Consider the following 11,609-nt stretch of genomic DNA (forward strand, 5'->3'; position numbering starts at 1 on the left):
ATGAATCAAAACAAACTAAGCTGGAAGAAGATATATAAAACTCTACATATAGAAAAAGCTGAATATTTCAAAATTGCTCTCAAATTAACTGATAAAACTGGTAGAGAAAAATACGTAGGAAACCCAAAATTTGAATAACACTGTCCCAGTGGACATTTATATAACAATCTTCCCGACAGTTGGAGCATACACTTTGTTTTCAAGTGCACATGGAATATGATGGTAGGGCATATTCAGGGCCATTAAATCAGACAATAAATATGAGAGGATTGAAATCATCCCAATTATGTTCTTGGACCACAAGAAAAATAAAAAATAAAAAGGTATCTGGAAACTCCACAAATATTGGAAAATGGAATAGCTCACTTTTTTTTTTATCAAATGTCCTTTAATTTATAGAAGACAATATAATACATAGTGCATAAAGAGTGCACAATTGTTTTGCAGTACAGTTTCAAAATGTATACAAATTGGAATACAGAAGTTAAATACTGGTGTTGAACTTTAAACTGAATACAAAACTCAGAATTCAAATATTAGCCAATCTGAAAACTGTGCTTCCCATAATATAAAAATGATACTTTGAGATGTAAAATTTTTTTTTACTAAGCAAACTGTATAAACATTTTAAATAATCATTAAAAATTCAGCATTAGAATATATAAAGATTAGCTATAAAAATATACTGGCAGACACTTTTCTTATAAAGGTACCATTCGCTACATTACAAAATAGTCTCTAACATAAAATTGCCCTAATAACTATACTATTTTAGAATTTGATAAACCCTACATTAAATTGATTATAAAATCCTCTTGGAAAAACTTTGGTAGGCATGTGCAGAGGGTTTGAAAAAAACCCTTTGATATCATTTCAAGGGCCTATAAATATTCCATTCTATTGAAGCAAAACAGTAAGTAATGTACATTCAACTGCTTACAGAACATATGCTCAAAACACAATTCATTATATATTTGTAGAAAATCACCATTCCCAGAGTAACCAAAAACAAACTTTTAAGTAGTTAAAAGTGCCAAACTTTTAAATAGTTCTCTTCCATTCTAATAAAAATGTTACAAAGTCACCACAACTCCATTCATGTACCTTAGATGCCTTTTAGGACAAGCCTTCAAAAATAATTAATTCAGTCTCAAAAGCTCTTTAAAATTCAATAAACAAATTTTTAAAATCCCATTTAGAAGACTTCAATAGAACAAGTATATTTAATCAGGATATATAATTTATATATTTAGTTATGTATTAGTTTTTCTTTTACATTTGTAATTTAGAAACTATTGGCAGAAATAAGAATACACACACATGCATACACAAATAATTGAAAAAGATAAATTTTAGGACTCATTAAGAAATGCAAACCTAAACTGTTTTATTAAAAAAATTCATTTTACCACATTTGCATTTTATTTGCCATTTTTGGGTTATTGACAACTACTGTTATTTAGAAGATTCAAATTGTTGAAAGTTCACTTCCTGTTTCTTGATATCTTTAAGTTTTAAAGCTTCCAGTTGTGCCAGTATCTTCCTTGAGGTCATTTCCCACTTTATCCTCTGTCACCAGATCTCTTGCATGAGATAGTCAACTTTGAGTTGCAAAAGCCTAAACAAAAAGCTTCATTTACCTTTTAATTTATAAAACTCCATTAAAAAGAAAAGAAATCCATCTATCTTTTAGGCAAGTCCAAAAAAATATTTCTTTCCTAAGAATCAAACACTTACGGGAATAAAGATGCTTCAAAGTTTTTAAATCTTCTATTAAAGTTTTATTTTGGTTTTCCAGGACTGCAACTCGATTTTCCAGGCATTTCACATATTCTTTCTTCTTTCTGCTACATTCTGGAGCAGGCTTTCTGTTTTTCATTAACCTTATTTCTCTTTTCAATTGGGGGTCATCTGTCTTAGTTGTCTGAGATGTAAGATCCACAGGCAATGTCATTACCACAGTTTGTGGCAGTTAAGTAGCTGTCGGTGTGGTACGGATCTGATATGCACATCTCCTGATGCAGTCTGTACAACCACCTGGTTGCTGGGCACAAGTATTTGCTGTCCATCAGAGGTCTGTGTGTACTGGAGAACTGTTGTTGTACCTTGCTGAGAACTGCCTGAATTTGTCATGGCTGATGTCTGAAGTCCCTGTACTCCGTCTGTGCCTGGACTGGCCAGCTGTAAGGCTCCATTTGGGACAGTGGCAATGTACTGGCTGGTGCTGCTCTGATAGATGCGAGTTGGAACAGACATAGAAGTGACAGTAGAGACTCCAGGGTTTTCTCCGTCTCCTTTTTGCCCCGTATATCTTCAGAAGATGGATGTTCAAAATTTTTCTGTAAGATGGGCGCCTGCTAGAATCCCATGGGTTTTCTGTGAGGAGCCTCTGCGGTCAGCTGAGTCCTGAGACTCCTCCCTTTCTGATGAGGGTGACGCCGTGTGCCCGGGTGGTGGGTGAGTTACAGAGGACTGAGCTGTCCGGATGAGCCCCTGAACCTGCACTTGCTCTCCAGGTGGAGGTACAGCTGTCACCCGCGCAGATCCTCTCAGTGACATCTCTTGAAACTAGTAGTCTCTGTTTCAAATGAGCCAAATGACTTTTCATACTTCTTACATAGTAACAGAATTAATCTGTTGCGCAATATGAGAGATAGGAGCTCCCTGAACTGCTGGGCTTGGTTGAGGTGCTGTCTCCGGAGAGTTACTCTGGCGCGAAGCTTCCGTCATCAGCTGTGGTTGCCGCCTCGCCGCTGTCCGGGGCGGGACCTTCCGCGCCCAGGGTGGATCCGAGTTCACTAGCCCCTTCCCCAGCCCTTCACAATGCGGGGTACGTGTCTCCTTCTCAGGGGTCAGACGGATGGGGGAGAATCAGTGTCCCTGAACTGCCGACTGTCCTAGGCTGCCGTTCCCTCGGCAGGAAGGGCCGCGCTGGCGGCAGGATCCGCAACAGGCCGGGGCGGGGAGGGGAGGCGGAAGAGTGAGTGTAAGTGAGCCTGGGGCCACTTTTAAATACCTGGAGTGAGAGAAGAGATCGTGAAGGAAATTTTAGAAATAAGTAAATAAAAACATAAAAAATGTAAAAAGAAAACATTTATTTCTCGATGCACTTAAATAATTGCTTAGATCAAAAATGATAGAATTAAACTCTGATATTGGAAAGATGAAAGATCTCCAATCAATGATGTAAACTTGTGCCTATAGAAACTAGAAAATACAGGATGAATAAAGCAGAAAGGAAACAGAATAAGTAAGTGCAGACATCAATAGCAAAGAAGCCTTAAACAATAGAGAAAAATCATTAAAAACAAATCCAGTCCTTTGAAAAGATCAATTAGATTGACGTAAAAATACCTACACTAATTAGGAGAAATAAAGAGAGGGCACAAATAAATGATACAAGAAGTTTAGGTGGAGATAACACTTCAGGTCTTACAGACACCATACAGATTTGGAAAGTACAAGTGGCAAAATTTTAGAAAATAGTTGTTACACATATAACTGATGAAGAAATCATATCAGGAATATATATTAAGACCTTCTACAAATGAAGAAGAGTTGTCAAGGAGCCAAATAGAACAGTAAACCACATTCCTGAATGCAGATTTCACATACAGTAATGTTCAAATGGCAATAACCACAAATCTCCTGAACCATATATTTAATCAGGGAAATGGAAATGAAAGGAGCTATGTGATGTCACTGCACATTCACCTGAAAAACCATAATTTAAAAAATACATATATTTGTCAAAATATGGATCAACAGAGGCTCCCAAACACTACTGGTGTGAATATACATTGTAATACCACATTAGGGAGTCCTTTATGAGCAGAGTGAAACTAAGACAGACAGAAAGAAAGCCACAGAGGTTGCAGCCAGAAGCTGAACATCCCTGGAACCCAGAAGAGAAGGGAGAGACCAGGAGATGCTGCCGTGAACTTGCCATGTGACGGGCTAAGGGCCAAGGACCACTGGTGACCAGGCCCCCAAATGCCGCAGTCTGGGGGAGAGAGAATTGCCGTGGTGATGCCTTGATTTGGACCTCTATCTTAGTCTCAGAACTGTGAGGGAATAAATTCCCATTGTTTAAGATGAACCATTACATGGCATTTGCTTGAGCAAGAAGCCAAGGAAACTAAAACAGTGGGTGAATAAATGTACTAAAGCATATGTTTTTTGTTTTGTTTTGTTTTGTTTTTTTTGAGCCTGAAATTCTCCTTCTGGGAATGAATCCTAGGAACAAAACAAAGAAAGGACATGCAAATGCAAAATATGTAGCTACCAGAATGTTTTTCCGTTACAATATTAGGAGACATCACTAAGTTTTCAAGATATGCAACTGGTGAAATAAAGATATATTTCCACATTTTGAAATTCTCAAGAGCTATTAAAATAATTGTATGGAAAACAATTAATAAAGCATGACTTTAATGAAAAAATATATGAAATTAGAGATATATATTTCTAATATTTAAAATGTCAATATATTTAAAAACAACTAGTATAGGTATGAAGCATATAAACTATTAGCAATGTTTATGTCTATGTTGTAGGAGTATACATTTTTATATGATTTTCCTTTTGTAATTAAATATAACTTAAAGTCATTATTTCTTAGAGATCTAATAATTACACAATTAGAAATTTATTCTAAGGAAATAATTCAAAATGAAACTGGAATTTTATATACAAAGATACCTCTTGCCATATCATTTTTAATAGCAAAAAATGTAATTTCTGCCTAAATGCCCACAAATTTGGTGTTTTCTTATACCTACACCCATAAAAAAAACAGAAATTGCATTTTCATAATAGAATTCCTTCTCCACACCATGCAGTGTTACAAGAATAAAATGTTGATTTAGAAAGTACTCAAAATAATTGAAGATTAAAAAATGATCCCAATTATGCAAAACAAACACACACACACAAAGACATGAAAAAAATAATTTGTTATTTCTACTTGTGGAGTACAAATAAATAGCTATTCATTTCTTTTTCTATGGTTTTCTTAATTATTCTATTAAAATTTCTATTAAAAATGAAAATGCATTTATTTGATATGCAGATACAATTTAATGTTTAAAAATACATCAAGTACACTATAAATATTTCTATTTGAAATGAGTAATATTTATTCATTTTAAATGTTTACTAAGACATAGCTTGCATAATTAAAAACATCAACTCCTTGGCATGTTTTCTCAATGTTTGAATAGGATGAGATAATTCAAAGTAGATATTCTTATGAGGAATATGTATGCCTTAATAGACAAGTCTTTTAAAGATACATGGAGAAACTCTACATTTACTCTACTTTTAAAATAGCAATGTACTCTGTTATTTTGAAGGAAAATATTACCAAGAAAAATAGATCCACCAATGACCTTAAAATCACATTTCATTTAGAACATCACCATCTTCAAATGTAGCTCATATTTGAAAATGACGTACTTCACATCATCTTTTTTTGTTACTAACCCATTAACTTTGTTTAATTTTGCCATCATTAGACATTGCAAGACAAGAAATATCAAAAACAACTACCTGTGCCTTAGAACATACTTTTAATTTCAGATTATACAGTATCAATGTACATGCTTGTATAATACAAAATATTCACCCATATGAAATGCTAATATCTATGAAGATATCTTGAAGCTTCTGGAAAAGGATCTGAAATGTGTTGTGAATATGATCCTTCTGGTTATGAAATTTTCTTTAACATTTATAATTCAGTCTGCTGGCAAAGACTTCCTCAGTTTTTTGTTTGTTTGGTGCCAAAAATATTGTAGATCGCTATTGTCCCACAACTTTTGGATGCTGTTTATTTAAAACATTTTTCTTTCTGCATCTTAGTTTTGAACATTTTATTGTTCTATCTTCAGATTCACCTATCCTATCCCACCCCCCAGCTATCTTTAATGTACTGATAAGCCTTTGAAAGGAATCCTTCATTTCTTATGTTCTATTTCTATCATTTCCACTTGACTCATTTTATCATTTCCATCTTTCTGCTGAAATTTCCCGTATGTTCATAATGTTGTCCACCACTTCCAATAGATACTTGAACAAATTATTTATAGTCATTTTAAATTCTTTGTCAGATAATTGTAATATCTGAGTCATCTCTGAATCTAGTTCTGCTGATTGCTTTGTTTCTTGGCAATAGGTTTGTTTTTTTCTGTTTTCTTTGTGTCTCACAATATCTGATTGAATTCCAGGAATCATGTTCAGGAAAACATGAGGTATATAGAATTTTCACTGGGAAAAGGACACACCTTTTGTTGGATAAGACATTACAAAGTGTGTGTGTGTGTGTGTGTGTGTGTGTGTGTGTGTGTGTGTGTGTGAATCGAGTAATGAGCTGAGATAGGTTTAGGATTTGTTGTTGCTATGGTTATCTTTGTTCCACTATAGGTTTTATAGTTTCTAACAATACCTGTGCTTATGGTGGGGTGACAGAGGGCTTTTCTCAATGTTTTTTGTTCTACCCTCACCTTTTATCTGTCCCTTTATGCCTGTGCCAAAGAGTGGGCTTCTCTCCACACTCTTGCCCTGCACCCATGGGTGGACGGCTGTTCCTTTGTTATCACTGCTTATTCCAGTTGGTGGAAGGCAGGATTAGTTATCAGTTGTCCTGGTCCATCTCCTGTCTTTGGTAGGGCCTGTGTGCCTGGTTCTCAAGCACTGAGCTTTTTCATCATTTCTTCCCCTTTTCCCTGTGGAACTGAGCTTTGCCTTGTGTTTTGGGCAGGTCTTTTTGGGGACCGAGTTTCCTACTTCTTCCTAATGTATTGGCTTGGGTCCCTAGTCACAGTAGCATTTCCTGTCCCTTCCCTAAGTGTAGACTGACTTTTATAAAGCATCATTCCCCAGCAACAATGTGTCTTTACGTGTGTCCTAGGGGTGGCAAAGTTTTCCGTTCAGGCTCCAGATGCTTACTTTGTTTGCTCCCTGTGAGAGAAGTGTGTGTGTAGAGCAGCTTCCTGACTCTCTTGCCAGAACAGCTGATCCCCTCCTGTTCATCTGTCCCACAGAGAGAGACATTCTCTGTGCTCCTTCCCTTGCCCCTCAGTTCTCATGTGCATCCACTGACAGTCCAAGAAAAATAGCCTGTGAGTGAGAGGAACTCCTTTTGTGTCTGGGGTGTCTGGAGTTTCTTTAGTGTCATTCTTGCACCCACACAGTATTTAACAAGCCATTGAAATTTTAGCTGATTCCTTTTCATCTATGTATATCACAGCCAGTCCTTACTCCCGTGTTTTGCTTCTGGTTTGCCACTTCGCACATATTTGCAAGAATCTGTACCTCTATAGATTTCAGGATAGGTATATACATGTACATACATATATATACATACATACATACATATACATGTGTAGTTTTCTCAACTTTTTTTTTTTTTCATTGTAGCATTGTATAGTAGTGACACTCTTTCTAGATTTCTATGTCCTAGGAGGAAATGGAACAACAGTGTATATTTTCAGAATCTAAGTTGGGTGTAATTAATAGTAGATTCACCTGCAAGGATGTGTTGATTAATCTCTCTGGGCCTTATTTATTCCAACATTAGAGTGGAGGGTGGGTAGTGTAATGTTTTGTACTTGTTTGAAAATAAACAAATATAGTGTAAATTACAGGCTATTCTATGATGTCAGCAGGAAAAAATTAAAATTTACATAGATTCTTATGGAGTAAAGCATTCTAAAATGTGAGAGCTGGAATATATGATATCTCAATTTTGCATTATTAGGGCACACTGATTCAACATGCAGGAGGGTCAGTGTTCTCCAGCAATTCAGGAAAATGAGGATTGTTGGCTCTAATGAGTGATAATATGAAATTAACCCGGGTGTTATGAAAACCATAGGACATGGTGTAATTGAAAACTCCTTTTTAATCTCTGTCTATGTATATATTTGAATTGGTCTTCAAATATGGCACTATGTGTTAGACTCTCCTTCATAAATTTAACAATCTAACTGTACTGCTCTTCTGTGTCTTCCACTGCAATCACTGTAACAGAACTGGAATCTTCTATGACAAGATCAAGTATTTTATTTTTAAAGTGCATAAACGCATGCCTCACAGAAATTTCTTCTCTGTGTGTGAGGTGGGAAAACAACTTTACCCACTCTACATTGACTAGAATATACCCTTCCATGGAGAAATATAATACCCTTTTGACATTATACTTTTTCTGATAATAAATGAAATTATTATTAGCAAACGCTCAAATGATAGCAATATCTAAATTTTAAATTTACATCAGTTGGTCCTATTTGCTTTGATAAGAATCCATAACTACCACCCAGACCAATTTATGTGATGCTTGGTAAGATGATAGCTTTACATTTAAGTCATAGATGGCAACCATCTCAGTGAATGATCTAATGTCTTTCTGTTGAGATAGCAAAAGGAGCTATAGAATAAAAATCATGCTCAATAAGAAACATTTCCTTTCCCTCTCTCTCTTTTTTTTTTTCTTTTTGGCTATTCCTCTTCTACCCCTGAGGTAGACTGAAAGATAATTAAACACCTAGGATAGGCCAAATACCAAAAGAATTATTCTTTAAAATTGCACATTTACCTTATATACTATAAATCTTTCAACTTTCCCTCAGAGGAAAACTTAAATTCAACACATTCATATATTTCTGGAAGAAGGAAATGAAAATTAGCATATTCCTGCTATTACACTTTTGAAATGAAAGCTTTCTCTATAATTTCAGAATGGGTGAATATCCAATGACCACAAATCAGTATTTGACATGAAATAGGAGTATTATATCAATATTGGAGAAATAAATTTCTATTAGGCAGAGTTCTGACAATAGATTTCATCCAGATGACAGTTTAGAAATTCAGCTCCTATATTTTCCAATTACTAGCTGTGCATCAAATACTACAGATGAGCGTGGAAAATCCCAGAAGTCTTTGGCATGTTATTAAAATCTAAGGTAAAATAGGTATATCAATCATACCTGACCTAACTTGAATAGCTGTGGAGAGGAATAACTTAAATGCCGAAGGATCTATTATTAATTGAGCTGATAATATTAACAGAATATCACCACATGTTACGGAAATATGGGTTGTAGTAACTCCCAAGGCTCAAAGCGAAAAAAAAAAAAAAAAAAAAAAGACTCTTCTCATATGGAGGAAGTAAGATGTGCTGCTGCGGTATTGAGTGTTTTGGGGCATGCTGCCAAGAAGAAACTTGGTCTAAACCCTGTGGAGGGAGTTGCCGAATAGTGCATCATGGGAACATGGGGTCAGGCATGGCAGACTTTCAGCAGATGAGCGCTTTATTACATACACAACACAAAGGGTCCAAAAGAGCAGGGCAAAGATCCCCTCGTGGCTGGTCTCCTGGTAAGGCCAACTCCTTGGGTCAGAGTCAGTAGATGACAACCCCATATACCCCACTTCCTCTGGGAGAGGAGAGACAAATCTGTGCCATTGGAGGCAGGGCATTTATACAACCAGGGGTAGGGGTCCTGCCACTGAGAGTTCTGCTCTGATAAGCAGCTACATCTGCTTGTTCCAGCTTTCCAGGTTTAGGGTAAGTTCAGGTCTTTTCATTAGAACTAACATCTCCCCTAGGAATGGAGCCATAGGAAACATCTGCACACAGTAGAAAAGGGGGGAGGGTAGGCTGGGAGATGTCACTAAGTGTGTCCCTTACTTACCCAGCAAGCACTGGAGCAGGTGATTAAAGACCCAGATTAAAGGACAATAGAGTCTCACATATTTATGAATTTCATTGCTTTTTAATTCCTTTCAGCTTTCGGATCTTTCCATCTAGTTTTTTTCTTTCTTTTTTTCTTTTCCTTCAGTGAGAAGAATACAGTTGAGTGCTTCCTTTACGGTTCATAGGTGACAGTTTTTTCACGTGTTGTTTGTCTGAAAATTCATATTTATTCCATCCTTGTTCTGGAAATATATTTGTTCTGGGTTTGAAACTCTAGGTTGATAGTTATCTTTTTTCTGGCACCATTATCTACTGGATTTTTTGGGTAAGGTAAGATGTCAGTCTTATTGCTGTTCCCATGGAGATAAATGTTCTTGGTTCTTGTTAGCATTCTCTCGTTCTCTATTTATTTAGTTAGTTACTTTTGAATTTCTTGGTATCAGTTTCTTTTTATTTATCTTGCTTGGGGATGTGCTGAGCTTTTTGAAGCTTTGACTCAATATCTTCCATTAGTTTCAGAAACTTCTCAGCCATTGATTTTTCCAATCTTACATCTGCCCCAATTGCAATCATCTCTCCTTTTGGGACTCTAAATATGTGTATTTAGTACCTTCTCCCTATAGCCTCTATATTTTTACCCTTCCTTCTGTATTCTGTGTCTTTTGTTCATCTATTCTGCCTTATGGTTATTTTCTTCTAACCTCAGTGAATCAAATCTACAGTAAATCCATCCACAGTGCTTTTTACTTCAGTTACTTATTTTTTTGTTGCTCTGTATTTTCTATTTAGGTTATTTTTATAATCTAATTTTTTGACATATTTTCAATATTGTCTTCAATCTTTCTGAGTATAATAAGCAGTTTCTGTTCCTCCTCCTCTCTTTTTATATCCCCTTTACTTTATAATCTCAATATAGAGCAAATCAATATACTTGATAATTTTTATAATTATTAATCACCTTTGATTCAAAGGAGGTACAAATTTAAATTTTCAGATTTTCTTAAACCAGTTATCATAAAAGTGTACAGAATAGAGTCTATGGAATACAAATAAAGCAGCATTCACAGAAAATTCTCAGCCTTACATGTTTACAGTAATACAATTGAAAGAATGAAAATAAAGTAATAAAACTACCAATTCAAAAAGCTTAGGGAGTGTCTTAGTGTCCTGGTGCTGTCTTAACAGTTGAGTATCACAAATTGAGTGGCTTAAAATAGCAGACATTTATTCTCACAGTTCTGGGGGCTAAAAGTCTGAAATCAAGTGTTAGCAGGGACGTGCTGTCTCTGAAGCCTGTTGGGCTTCTGGCATTTGCCAGCCATCCTTGGTGTTTTTGCAGCACTACAAGCTCTGCCTCTGAAGTCACACGCCATTCTCCCCTGTGCCTGTCTTAATTTTCCTCCCCTTCTAAGGATATCAGTCATATTTGTTTAGGACCCACTGAATCCAGTTTGGCCTCATCTTGACTAATCACATCTTCAAAGATTTTATGTCCCAATAACTTTGCATTCACAGTCCAGGGGTTAGGACTTGAACATATCTTGGGGACAGAATTCAACCTGAAACAGGGAGCAAAAGAGAAAACCAAAATAAAGCAGAAGGAAGAAATTCAGAAAGGCAAAATCAGAAAACAATGAGGGAAAAAAAGAGAAAAGTGGCAGGACTGCAAAACCAAGCAAAATGCTGGTTCTTAAAACTTTTAGCAAAATAGATGAGACACTATTTGTACCGTTTTGCTTCTCAAAAATGGTAAAACATGGTTATACACATATCAACCTTATTACTGGAAAACAATGATGAGAACAAGGAAAAGTACAAAAAAAGACAGAGATTAACTTGAATAGGTCTTTGAAAATAAATTTGGAAATATAGGGGAAATTGATAATTTCTGAGGAAATTATAATATGCT

General features: G+C 35.8%; 1 pseudogene; it reads right to left on the reverse strand.

The window, feature by feature from the left end:
- Positions 1-395: 395 nt before the first annotated feature.
- Positions 396-2,811, reverse strand: LOC119524356 (annotated as a pseudogene).
- Positions 2,812-11,609: the final 8,798 nt, after the last annotated feature.

The sequence above is a fragment of the Choloepus didactylus genome (assembly GCF_015220235.1).
Source record: "Choloepus didactylus isolate mChoDid1 chromosome 5 unlocalized genomic scaffold, mChoDid1.pri SUPER_5_unloc3, whole genome shotgun sequence".
Classification (NCBI taxonomy): Eukaryota; Metazoa; Chordata; class Mammalia; order Pilosa; family Megalonychidae; genus Choloepus; species Choloepus didactylus.